Here is a 13,887-nt window from a genome sequence, read left to right as displayed (position 1 = left end):
CTTAGACACCACTCTCGCTCGCATTCTAACCTCAGGCCCGAGACCTGGATGGCCTCAGCCATCAGCTGTCGAGGCTTCAGCCCAGGCTCCCGAAACCAATCCTACAGCTCCTGCTCAAGGTGTCACTCTCAGGAGCTGTCCTGGACACCATCTTCCCTTGTGACTCCAGGATACTTCTGCGCAAATGGCAAGTTTGGAAACTGCCTCTTGGTACGTTCCTTGATGGAGGTCTTGCTATTCTTTTCCTTTGTGCATTTTAATAGTCAGGTGCTAGAGGGAAACTGGCTATTTTCGTTTATTTATTTTATTTGGGTGGGATAATGACATCTTTATTTTGGACTACCTCGTAAAGAAATGTAGCATTTCCTTCCTCCCCCCAGTTTTATTGAGATATAATTGACATACAACACTGTATAAGTTTAAAGTGTGCCGTATAATGATTTGACTTACATACATCATGAGATTATTAGCACAAGTTTAGTGAACATCCATCATCTCATATAGATGCATGAATACATAGAAAAAAATTTTGTGTGTGATGAGAACTCTCAGGATTTGCTCTCTTAACTTTCATATGTAACATACAGTTGTGTTAATTGTATTTATCGTGTTGTGCATTACATCCCCAGTGCTCATTTGGCTTATAACTGGAAGTTTGTATCATTTGATTGCCTTCATCCGTTCCCCACCCCACCACAAATCAGATCTCTTTTTCTATGAGTTTGTGTGTTTCTTTTTCAAGTATAATTGACCTACAACACTCAGTTAGTTCCTGTTACATAGTGATTGGGTATTTCTATCTATTTCAAAATGATTTCCACGGTAAGTCTAGTCATGATATGTCACCAGAGATATCACATAGGTATTGGTTATATTCCCCACACTGTACATTTCATACCTGTGACTCATTTATTTTGCAAGTGGAAATTTGTGCCTCTTAATTTCCCTCACCTATTTCTTTCTTTCTTCCACCCCTCTCCCCCTCTGGCAACCACATGTTTGTTCTCTGTATCTGTGACTTTGTTTCTGTTTTGTAATGTTTATTCACTTGTTTTCTTTTTCAGATTCCACACATAAGTGAAATCATACAGTGTTTGTTGTCCTCTGACTTATTTCACATACCATAGTACCCTCTAGGTCCATCCACGTTGTCACAAGTGGTGATATTTCATTCTTTTTAATGGCAGAGTAATATTCAATTGTATTTATATAATATACAAGTTCTTCATTCATCTATTGATGGGCACTTAGGTTGCTTCCATATATTGGCTAATGTAAATAATCATGTAATGAACATGCAGGTGTATATATATTTTCTAATTAGTGTTCTTGTTTTCTTTGGATAAATACCAAGGAGTGGATCATATGGTAGTTCTATTTTTAATTTTCTGAGGAATCTCCACACTGTTTTCCATAGTGGCTGTATCAATTTTCATTCCCACCATCAGTGCACAAGCGTTCCTTTTTCTCCACGTCCTCCCCAACACTTGCTATCTGTTGTCTTTTTGATAAAAGCCATTCTGACAGGAGTGAGGTGATATCTCATTGTGGTTTTGATTTGCATATCCTTGATGATTAGTGATGCTGAGCATCTTTCAATATTCCTGTTGGCCATTTGTATGCCTTCTTTGGAAAAATTTCTATTCAGACCCCCTGTCCATTTTTGAATCAGATTGTTTGTGTTTTTGATGTTGAGTTGTGGCAGTTCTTTGTATATTTTGAATATTAACCCTTGATCAGGTATTTGTTTGCAAATATCTTCTCCCATTCAGTAGGTGGCCTTTTCGTTTTGTTGACAGTTTCCTTCCCTGTGCAAAAGCTTTTTAGTTTGATGTAGTCCCATTTGTTTAGTTTTGCTTTTGTTTCCCTTGCCTGAGGAGAAATGTCCAAAGAATATTACTAACACCAATACGAAAGAGACTACTGCCTATATTTTCTTCTACAAGTTTTATGGTTTCAGGTCTTACATTTAAGTATTTAATCCATTTTGAATTGATTTTTGTGCATGGTGTGAGAGTAGTACAATTTGATGCTTTTGCTTGTAGCTGTCCAGTTTTCCCAACACCATTTATTGAAGAGACTGTTTTTTGCCCATTGTATGTTCTTGAGTTCTTTGTCATAGATTAATTGCTCATTTAAGTGTGGGTTCATTTCTGAGCCCTATGTTCTGTTCCATTGGTCTATGTGTCTGTTTTTATGCCAGTGCTGTACTGTTTTGATGACTGTAGCTTTGTAGTATAGTTTGAAATCAGGGAGAATGATACCTCCAGCTTTGTTCTTTCTCAAGGTCATTTGGGCTATTTGGGGCCTTTTGTGTTTCCATGCAAATTTTAGAATTATTTGTTCTAGTTCTGTGATAATCCAGTTGGTATTTTGATAAGAGATTGCATTGAATCTGTAGACTGCCTTTCTTTTATAATGCAAAACAGATTTATCGGCATGCACGACTATGAGGATTAGGATCCAAGATGAAAAGGAAAGAATACTTCTGTCCAACAGAGAAGAAGATCAAGATTCTTAAGTAGCTGACTTTGGGACCTGCTGGGCGGGAAGACTTGCTGTGTTGCCTTCAGATGTTGTCTCTTTACCTGATGCTTCAGATGCTTTAGCAGCCTTTTCAAGCTGTCCCTCACTCTGGGCTGCCTTTTCTAAGTCCTTGGGATAGTTAAGCTGGTATTCCAGATAGCTTATGTTCCTGGTGTGTTGATCCAGGAACTTTTTCATGAAGCGTGAGAGATTGGTTTCTGTATTTTTAGAAGCCGAGTCCTTCACGTGTTGCAGGAGGTTGTTTAATGCGTTCTCCAACTGCGGAGCAGACTCTACGGCTTGTTTGTCAGTTCCCTTGTGTCGTGTGGCCATTTTAACAATATTATAAGTGTCTGCTTATTTAGGCTATATTTACACCAGTTGGATAGGTACCTTTGAGCTAACGGGTCCCGGTCTGCTGTGAAGAAGTAAACAATATAGAACCAATATACAGAGTTTATCTTGGGCTCACTTGTATTACACCGCAAAGAATCATGTAACATTATGCTCTATCTAGAAATAGATTATAGCTAGTTAGGAGAAATGATAGTATCATTTTAATTCCTAACAGTAATCATGCGTTATAGGTACTTGTTTGATGATTAAATCATGAGTACAAGCAGCCACCTGTCCAAATCTGTTTCGGCTACTTACAGAGTGATAGCTTAGATTTGTTTTGTGGCCCACTATCTACAAAGTGTATTCTAGAAGCTGAATTAGTTTTTTTTATGACATAATTAATTCATCAGTACATCTTATTTCAAAAGTTTTGATAATACAGAGAAAAACCCCAAAGTTCCTCTTCTCCAAGCCCCAACACCCAGAACATGCAGAGGGAAGCCTGCAATCCTACCCTTGGTTTTTCTGCTCCCCTACTGATTTAAGCAAGTGAGTGTTTTGGTTTGGTTTCGTTTCGTTTTCTGGCCACACCGTGCATCTTGAGGGATCTTAGTTTCCCGACCAGGGATTGAACCAGGGCCCTTGGCAGTGAAAGCGCCGAGTCCTAACCACTGGACCGGCAGGGAATTCCCAGCAAATGGCTTTACACACCTGAGACTCAACTTCCTCATCTGTGGAACGGAAAAAATAGTTTCTATCGCATGTTGGCTATTTTATAAAAAGGACTTGACTTTACTGTTCTCTGACTCACTGAAGGTACTTACATAATGATCCAGATGATTATCGCTTGACCCTAGTCTCCTGGGTGTAGGGTACAGTTCTTTCACTTAAAGTGATATGTTATCAGAAAATGAAAAATTATACATCCATATTATTCTTTTAACATTAGTGACTATAAAATCAAGTCCAGTTTATTGATCTAGTAAGAGAAATCTGAGATTTCAAAGCACTTTCTTCTCTTCCTTTTAGAATGATTTGGCTTGGTTTGGTTTTAAACTTAAATATTTTATTATTCTTTTTACATGTATATTTTGTAAATTTGTAAATCCCCAGGGCCCCGTTCAGTTCTTTTGTCACCTATAAATCTTAACATACAATGGCACATAGAGAAAAAAAGAATGAGGTGCTAACACCTCCTACAGTGTGGATGAACCTCAAAAACATTATGCCAAGTGAAAGAAGCTGGCAGCAAAGGTCACATATTGTATGATTCCCGAGTATTAAATATCCAGAGTGGGCAAATCCAGAGACAGAAAGCAGATTAGTGGTTGCCAGGGGCTGGAGGAGGGAGGACTGGGGAATGACTGCTGAATAAATAGGGGTGTCATTTTGGGGTGATGAATACGTTTGTCTGCTTTTATTTGGCGGCACCAGGTCCTAGTTGCGGCATGCGGGATCTTTGCTGCCGCGTGTAGGATCTCTAATTGGGGCATGTGGGATCTAGTTCCCTGACCAGAGATTGAACCCAGGCCCCCTGCGTTAGAGTGCAGAGGCTTAACCGCTGGACCACCAGGGAAGTCCCGATGAATATGTTTTGAAGCTAGATGGTGGTGATGGTGGCAGAACATTGTGAATGTTCTAAATGCCACTGAACCATACACTTTAAAACGGGTAATTATATATTATTTGAATTTTACCACAATTCTAAAAAATGATATAAGAGGAAAATAATTGTTGTGGATAGACTGTGATAAAGGGTATGAGTGGAATAAGACGTGGGACAAGGTGTCAGTTTGACTGTCCTAAGCCTCTTTTATGTATTGGTGTTCCCCTAACCCAATCCCACTCTCATTAACTCTTATTTTTGTTTGTTTGTTTGGGCACCTGTTGTTGTCCTCTTGGATGCACCTGGTGATAGCAGAATAAATATTGAGAAGAAAAGCCTTCAGGTATAAAGGGGCTACATCTAAAATTAGGTAATTAGTCCTTTTATATTATTAATTCTTTCAGAAATTTGTGTCAACTTTTGAGTTGTGAGATACTTGATGATATTTTTATCTATGGAAAACGGAGATCTAATGGCCAGATTTCAAGGTCAGGTAAGAGCTTAAAACCATATGCTACATTTGGACTTACGTTTTTATACTGAAATTAATACAGATGATGCAAGTAAGACTTTAAATGGGCACTAAAATCGTGACCTATGTCATGGCAGCATTCCATCTGAGGGCTCACAGTAGTTAAATCCCTTAGGATAGTCATGAGACAATCAAAGCCAGAGGACCAATGAAGCCAGTTGTTACAATTCAAAATAGCCAGTTTGTGAGAAATTAGGAGTTTTTAAACAAAGAGTTAGAAAATGTAAAGAGGAACAAAACAGAGATGAAGACTATAATAACTGAAATGAAAAATACACTAGAAGAAATCAACAGTCTACCCCGTCTTTATATTCCAGATCAGTGAATGCAAAGACAGGGTAGTGGAAATCACTGAAGCTGAACAGAACAAAGAAAAAAGAATAAAACTAAATGAGGACAGTTAAAGAGATGTCCAGCATACTAATATTCACATTATAGGAGTCACAGACGGAAAAGAGAGAGAGAGAAAGAAAGGGGCAGAGAACATATCTGAAGACATAATAGCAGAAAACATCCCTAACCTGGGAAAGGAAATACACATCTAGGTCCAGAGAGCAAATAGAGTCCCGAACAGGATCAACCCAAACAGGACCACAGCAAGACACATTGTCATAAAAATGGCAAAACTTAAAGAGAGAATACTGGGGACTTCCCTGGTGGTCCAGTGGTAAAGAATTTGCCTTTCAACGCAGAGGCTCAGTTTCAAAATAAGTGAGTAAACATTACAAAACAGAAACAAAGTCACAGATACAGAGAACAAACATGTGGTTGCCAGAGGGGGAGGGGGTGGAAGAAAGAAAGAAATAGGTGAGGGAAATTAAGAGGTACAAATCTCCACTTGCAAAATAAATGAGTCACAGGTATGAAATGTACAGTGTGGGCAATATAACCAATACCTATGTGATATCTCTGGTGACATATCATGATTAGACTTACCGTGGAAATCATTTTGAAATAGATAGAAATACCCAATCACTATGTAACAGGAACTAACTGAGTGTTGTAGGTCAATTATACTTGAAAAAGAAACACACAAACTCATAGAAAAAGAGATCTGATTTGTGGTGGGGTGGGGAACGGATGAAGGCGATCAAATGATACAAACTTCCAGTTATAAGCCAAATGAGCACTGGGGATGTAATGCACAACACGATAAATACAATTAACACAACTGTATGTTACATATGAAAGTTAAGAGAGTAAATCCTGAGAGTTCTCATCACACACAAAATTTTTTTTCTATGTATTCATGCATCTATATGAGATGATGGATGTTCACTAAACTTGTGCTAATAATCTCATGATGTATGTAAGTCAAATCATTATACGGCACACTTTAAACTTATACAGTGTTGTATGTCAATTATATCTCAATAAAACTGGGGGGAGGAAGGAAATGCTACATTTCTTTACGAGGTAGTCCAAAATAAAGATGTCATTATCCCACCCAAATAAAAATAAATGAAAATAGCCAGTTTCCCTCTAGCACCTGACTATTAAAATGCACAAAGGAAAAGAATAGCAAGACCTCCATCAAGGAACGTACCAAGAGGCAGTTTCAAACTTGCCATTTGCGCAGAAGTATCCTGGAGTCACAAGGGAAGATGGTGCCCAGGACAGCTCTTGAGAGTGACACCTTGAGCAGGAGCTGTAGGATTGGTTTCGGGAGCCTGGGCTGAAGCCTCGACAGCTGATGGCTGAGGCCATCCAGGTCTCGGGCCTGAGGTTAGAATGGGAGCGAGAGTGGTGGCTAAGCGTGGAGCCTGCGACTTTGCTGGGCTTGGGAACTTCAAAGAAAGGCTATGTTTTTCTCCATCCGAAGGCACGATGCTGAAACCATCGCTACTGCATAAGAAGGAGGCGATTCCGATCTCAGAGAAGATCTCAGGTGTCCAGGTTCCAAGAACCCCCTGCAGTGCTACCACCCAAACCTGACTAGCCGTGGAAACAGTTTTTGGTCCGTCAGCAAAACTCTTCCTCAGGCTGGGGTCGTCCTACGAACAAGAAGGGTTGTGTGTGCCTGTGTAAATAAACTGGCGATGCAGCATGGACACGGCTTCAGTTCCACATGAGCCCCTCCCAGTCCCCAAGACCAGGGAGGACCAGGACACACGTTCATTCCCAGCATCGACCCTGAAATAACCGAAGGCAACAGGCCACTAGATACATTTCAGAAGGGTTATTTTAATAACACAATCCAATTCTGCTTGTGTTCCGGGTATTTTCTGGGTATGTTTGTGCTTCTATCACAGACATGTGATATAGGGTGCACACCTGTGTAGTGTCTGTGTGTGTGCGTGTGTGTTTTCTACCTGGCAGTTCCATTTGAAGAAGGCCCCATGAACAAAGGTAAGGTCTACCTGCTGCTTTTATTTTATTTTTCATTTTACTTGTTTTTAACATCTTTATTGGAGTATAATTGCTTTTCAATGGTGTGTTAGTTACTGCTTTATAACAAAGTGGATCCGTTTTACATATACATATGTTCCCATACCTGCTGCTTTTATTTATTTTAATTTTTAAAATGAATTTATTTTATGTTTGGCTGTGTTGGGTCTTTGTGGCTGTGCGTGGGCTTTCTGTAGTTGCGGCGCTTCTCATTGCAGTGGCTGCTCTTGTGGTGGAGCACAGGCTCTATGTGTGCGGGCTTCAGTAGTAGTGGCACACAGGCTCAGTAGTTGTGGCGCAAAGGCTTAGTTGTTTCGCGGCCTGTGGGACCTTCCCGCAGACAGACTCTTAACCACTGCATCACCAGGGAAGCCCTACCTGCTTCTTTTAAATAAAGTGATTATCCTGGATCAGTGCTCAGGGACCACCACCTCCTGGCTTCAGGCAACACTCACCCAAGAGGCTCCCTTTCAGTGTTGAATTAGCTGGAACCAGGGTTCTCCCAAGGATGTTGATGGTGACAAAATACACTTGAAGGCCACATCATCCGTCAGCTCTGAGCTGCGGAAAGAGCTATGATATGCTTTCCGCATCTTGGGGTGGCGAAGAGGGGATAAGAAGAGCCGCATGTGGGCCTGGACAGTCTCCTCTTGTGTTACCTTCGCAGAGGTAGGCCCCTCCCCCTCCGCTAGCATGGTTTCTGTCCCCACGTGCCCTCCACAACAGGGAAGGTTGTGAACAGAACTGGGAGAGAAGCCAACGGTGCCCCGCTCCCTCTCTTCCGTAAAGCCCTATGAGTAGTCACTGCAGAAGTGTCCCTTGGAGTCCTCCTTGTACCTGAGCTGGTCACCATGAATGGGCCTCAGGCCTGCTTTGAAACACACTGTTCTCCCATTCGAGACTCACACCACGTGTCTTGCACATTTAGGTGGTCCCAACGGGGCAGGGTGCGGGGAGCATGGGTGCTGGGGGAGAGGGTAGAAGAGAACAGGTGGGTCTGTGTAAACACCTCACGGGCACCTGGCAAACTTCTGAGATGTGCATGGCCTATGATGGTGACTCAGGGCTGTTACTGCATGAAAGGAGGCCTCCTGGGCATTCGGTCTGAATGGCGCTGGCTTAGCAATTTCCATCAAATTTACTAACCCCATGTGACACAGAGAACAACTATGCAGAGAACTCACAACTTTATTGAAAATACAGAACATGCCCTAAAACAGTGGGTCAAGGACTCTACTTCTAATTAATATACTTTGCAGGCCTTTGGGGAACTCTTCTTGGTGGTGAGGTATGCAGAATTTGAAACTAGCTCAAAGGCCCTTTGGAAAAAACTGTCACAGACACAATTCAACAGAATGTCGGGGCAGCTGAAGGATCTCCAATGGAAAGGAATGACGCCATGCCACATGAGGGCACCTACAGTGAAACACGAGTGGAAGACGACAGGGTGGAGGAGGCAACAGCATAGGAGGAAAGGGTGGCATGGGTGGCACGGGTGGCTCAGGCGGCACGGGTGGCACGGGCAGGTTAGGTGGCATGGGAGGCATGGGTGGTATGGGCGCCCCAGGCAGCAGGGGCAGCTCCAGCGGCACTTGCTCCAGAAGAACGTGGACCCAATCCAGCTCCTGAAGCAGAATGGCACTGCAGGGTTCACACACGCTGACGACAGCAAGGGGGACCAGGGGCACGTGGGGCACGTTTCTGAGCATTACTGCCCTCTGATGTCTCCGACACTTGGCCCTTCTACTCTTAAACCAAGCCTACAAGCAGAGAGAAAAAGGGATTAGTATATTGAGCATTTCATGTCAGACATGAAAAATTTCAGCAGGGAGCTCTCGGTGCCTTGAAGATTTGAAAGTGCATCAGGAGAAGCTATTTCCTTCTTGCTAAAGTATCTTAGGATATGTAGCTGAAGGCGCTCCCTTCAGCCGCCCTCCCCCCCAACAGCGAGCACCGACTATGTGCCAGGCTCTGGATTGGCATATGGCTTAGTCTCTCCCCTCCCACCTTTACTATTATTTCCCCCACTCTTACACGCAGGTGGAGCTGACCAACTGCGCTCTGTCCCTGCTGTTATTACTATGCCTGGTAGGTCTGCGTCCTGACAACTGACCGTCAGCTCCAGCTGCCACTAATCCCTACTCATTGGGCAGGTGTCACCTTAGTTATGGGGGAAGTTGTGCATAGGAAAAAGTGGGTGCCTTTTAAAATCATACTGAGGGGAACGGTCCCCATTTTGAAAAACCCATCTTTGGTTACAGTAAATAATCAATAGGAGTGGGTTGGATTTTTAAACAAAAGTTTTCCCCAAGGATGACTAAAAAGGGTCATTCATCCTCTGGAACCTTGGGATGGTTAAAAAGATGGAGATGGTATTGTGAGGGAGGTTTGGTCATGGGGGGCCCAGGGACTTTGTGGCTTGTCTTGCTGGACACCGGAACTGAAGCCCTGGAAACTGCCTTAATATTAGACTATAGGGGTAACAAATGCTTAGACGAACTCAGCCCAAATTTACTAAAACTCTTAACATCTTTGCCCAGACAAGAGTTTGGGGTAAAAGAGGCATACCATTGTCACCACTGTCAATTCTGCACTCTCCAACCTGCCCCACCCTCCAAACCTTCCTGGGCTCAGGACCAGGTCAGCTCACTCCGCTCTGGCTACAGTTGCAGGGCCTTGGACCAGAGCCTCTGGTGCCCAGCAAGGTTGCGCCCTCTAGGAGCTGCTAATCAACCAGGAGATCCCCATCCTGTCCCTTAGGCTTAAGTCAAGAGGGCGCAACCTGCATTTTAGGAAGACAGCCGACAACCACGTGAGTGAGGGGTCACAAAACGGCTCCCCCCTAAACATCTGCCAACTATTAACAACTGAAAGTAAAACCTGTCCTGGGGGCTGCACTGCTCCCTCAGCATCTCAGTTAATGGAATTATGCCATATTTAGATTTCTGGATGTTTCCACGCGGCAAATTTTACATGAGACCAAGGGCCTCCTCTCTCTGTCGCCCCATTTTCCCTCTCCCATCTTAGTATTTGGGTCCTTCTGCTGCATGAATATGTAGTCAAGAAAAGCCAGTGTAATAGAGCTCACTTTGGGGGGTTCGAGTGTACCAATGGTCAAATCTGCATAAATATAAGCAATGTGCAACGCTGGCTATGTGAGGTTCAGGCTGACACTACTTCCATATTTCCAATACTGGTTTCATAAAACAACTCCTACTGTCCTTGCAAACCAAGGGAGGGTGTCCATTAAGTGTTTCTTTCGGACGCTCATGCTGCAGAGTTTGGAGATAGATGAAAACATTCTCCCGTCTTCTTCACGTGTTTCTTGTTGCTCCTTTTGCCTTCATAACTCCATTAAGAGACCACTACGTAAACCCAGGAGAAGCAAGCCACCAAAACTTCAGTTTCTCTTTTCCTCTGAGCTTGCTTTGCCTGCTTGACAAAGCAGAGGCCTGCGCCTCCCAGGCTCTGGCCAGACCTGACTGTGAGCCCAGCCCATGGTCTTAGGCCGCCAGCACTGCTTTCCAGACCCCACCACCAGCTCTGCAGCCCGTGTCCATCACTGCCCTCCACATGCTCTCTGCGGCAAAGCTAGTGAACCCATCCTGATTCTTCTTTCCTTCCTTCCTTCTTTCTTCCTTTCTATCAATCTTGTGTTTTAAAAAAATATTCATCTTCCACAACAAGCGAAGCCACTGCACTGAGAAAACCACGCACCACAACAAAGAGTAACCCCAGCTCTCCTCAACTAGCAAAGAGCCCACGCACAGCAACGAAGACCCAATGCAGCCAAATATAAATAAATAAATATATTAAAAATATATATATACTCCTTTGATACAACTTACTGTGTTCTATGGACAGATAATCAGCTTCTGTGCCATGAGCTACCAACTAGTAACCACTACCTGAATGAATGAGCAAGTATTTCAGATTAACACAGGTAAGCGACTAGCTGAGAGCCAACCACTGACCATCACAAACAAAGTCTTCGAAACCAATCCCTCATAATAGTATGAAAAGGGAAGAAAAAAATTCTTAGACATTAGAAATTGCTCAAAATAATATTCACTGATACATTTGGTAGTTTCATAATGTTGAATTTACGCAGTATCTCCAAGACATGTATCGATAGTATCCAATTATTCTCAAACCCGTCCATCTATTGAGGTCAGTGGCAATTTATTCAAATTTGTTCTTTTTGTTTGTTTTATTGTTTTATGTGTTTAGACAACTTCCTAAAGGTTGCAAACCCTTCCCCCCTCCATCATACTGCATAACCTACTATGTTAGCAATGTTTTCAGGCTGCACATCCAAAAATTTCAGAAAATTAAAATTTACGGCTGAAACTCTCTACACTGCTCTACCAAACACATAAAAACAACAGCAAGAGGACCAGGCACTTGGAGTTCTAAGCTATTCGCCTCCCCATCCGTCTCATCTAAACTAAACGTATATTAGTTGCTCACATGTTGTGTTCCGAGGTGAATTATGCCCTTACCCAATTGCCTGAACACTTGTAAATTCACTCCTTATACAAAGAGCTTAGGCCTGGCTTTAAAACTTTTAAATAATTTAGTATACTTGAACCCTCTTCTAACCCAGCTATTTGGTGCATTAATTTGAATAATTGCCAAGTCAGAATCATCCCCAACATGATTCCACAGAGACCTGTCCCCTAAGGGATACCAGTTTTGGAAGGAGTTTAACTTTACTGGAGATACATATATTCTGGCCCCAAAGCCCCAAAAGTCCAAACCTTATTTCCAAAACATCAACAAGTGTACAAAAACACACCAACTTGAGAATGTCTAGGACAAGGTATCCAATTCCTAAAGCAGGTTTTAGATTGGCTGCCCTGCCAAGTTGCTTTTTTCAGGTTTACTGACCCTCACTCTGGCTTCAGTCACTCCCAGGCGTCTTGCAATCTCCTTTCTGAGGGGGAAAAATGTTGAAAATATTCAGCCTTTGACATTATGGATGAAATGAAATATACAATGCACATTTCATGCTATGTTCAAATGTTTATTCAGAGAGTAACCAAGATGGTGACATAGGAAAAACCCCAAGCTTACCTCCTTCCATGGGTACACCAAAATTACAGCTATTTACAGAGCAACTTTTTTTTTTTTTTTTTTTTTTTGCGGTACGCGGGCCTCTCACTGTTGTGGCCTCTCCCGTTGCGGAGCACAGGCTCCGGCCGCGCAGGCTCAGCGGTCATGGCTCATGGGCCCAGCCGCTCCACGGCATGTGGGATCTTCCCGGACCGGGGCACGAACCCGTGTCCCCTGCATCGGCAGGTGGACCCTCAACCACTGCGCCACCAGGGAAGCCTACAGAGCAACTATTGATGAGAATGACCTGAAGACTAGCAGAAAAGAGCTTCCACAACTACAGATATAAAGAAGGAAACACAATGAGATGGATAGGAAGGGCCGAGATGTGGTATAGTCAAGACCCACACCCCCAGGTTGGCCACCCATAAATGGGAGGATAATTACAATTGCAGAGGTTCTCCCCAAGAAGCAAGGGGTCCAAGCACATTAGATTTACGGACTGGGAGAAAATATTTCCACACAATGCAACTGACAAGGGCTTAACTTCCACAATACGCCAATAGCTCATACAACTCAATAACAAAAAAACAAGCAATGCAATCAATAAATGGGCAGAAGATCTAAATAGACATTTCTCCAAAGAAGACATACAGATGGCCAACAGGCACATGAAAAGATGCTCAACATCAGTAATCCCATATCTGGGCATATACCTGAAAAAGATGAAAGCTCTAATTCGAAAAGATACATGCACCGCAATATTCAGAGCAGCACTGTTTACAATAACTAAGATGTGGAAGCAACCTAAGTGTCCATCAACAGATGAATGGATAAAGACGATGTGGTATATATATACAATGGAATATTACTCAGCCATAAAAAGGTATGAAATCCTGCCATTTGTAACAACATGGACGGACTTAGAGAGTATTATCCTAAGTGAAGTAAGTCAGACAGAGAAAGACAAATATTACATGATATCACTTATATGTGGAATCTAAAAAACAGAACAAGTGAACTTATTTACAAAACAAAAACAGATTCACAGACATAAAAAACAAACTTCTGGTTTCCAAGTGGGGGGATAAATTGGGAGCACAGGATTAACAGATGCACACTACCATAGATACCAGATAAACGACAAGGATTTATTGTATAGCACAGGGAACTCTATTCAATATCTTGTAATAAAATATAATGGAACAGAATAAGAAAAAAGAATATAGATATATACATATATATATGTATAATCTAATGCACTGCTATATATAAACCTCATGGTAACCACAAACCAAAAATCTATAATAGATACACACACACAAAAAAGAGAAAGGAATCCAAACATAACACTAAAGATAGTCATCAAATCACAAGGGAAGAGAGCAAAAGAAGAAGGAACAAAAAAGAACTCCAAAAACAATTAGCAAAATGGCAGTAA

The sequence above is a fragment of the Phocoena phocoena genome, chromosome X (genome assembly GCF_963924675.1).
Source record: "Phocoena phocoena chromosome X, mPhoPho1.1, whole genome shotgun sequence".
Taxonomy (NCBI): Eukaryota; Metazoa; Chordata; class Mammalia; order Artiodactyla; family Phocoenidae; genus Phocoena; species Phocoena phocoena.
Note: the sequence above shows the minus strand (reverse complement) of the source record.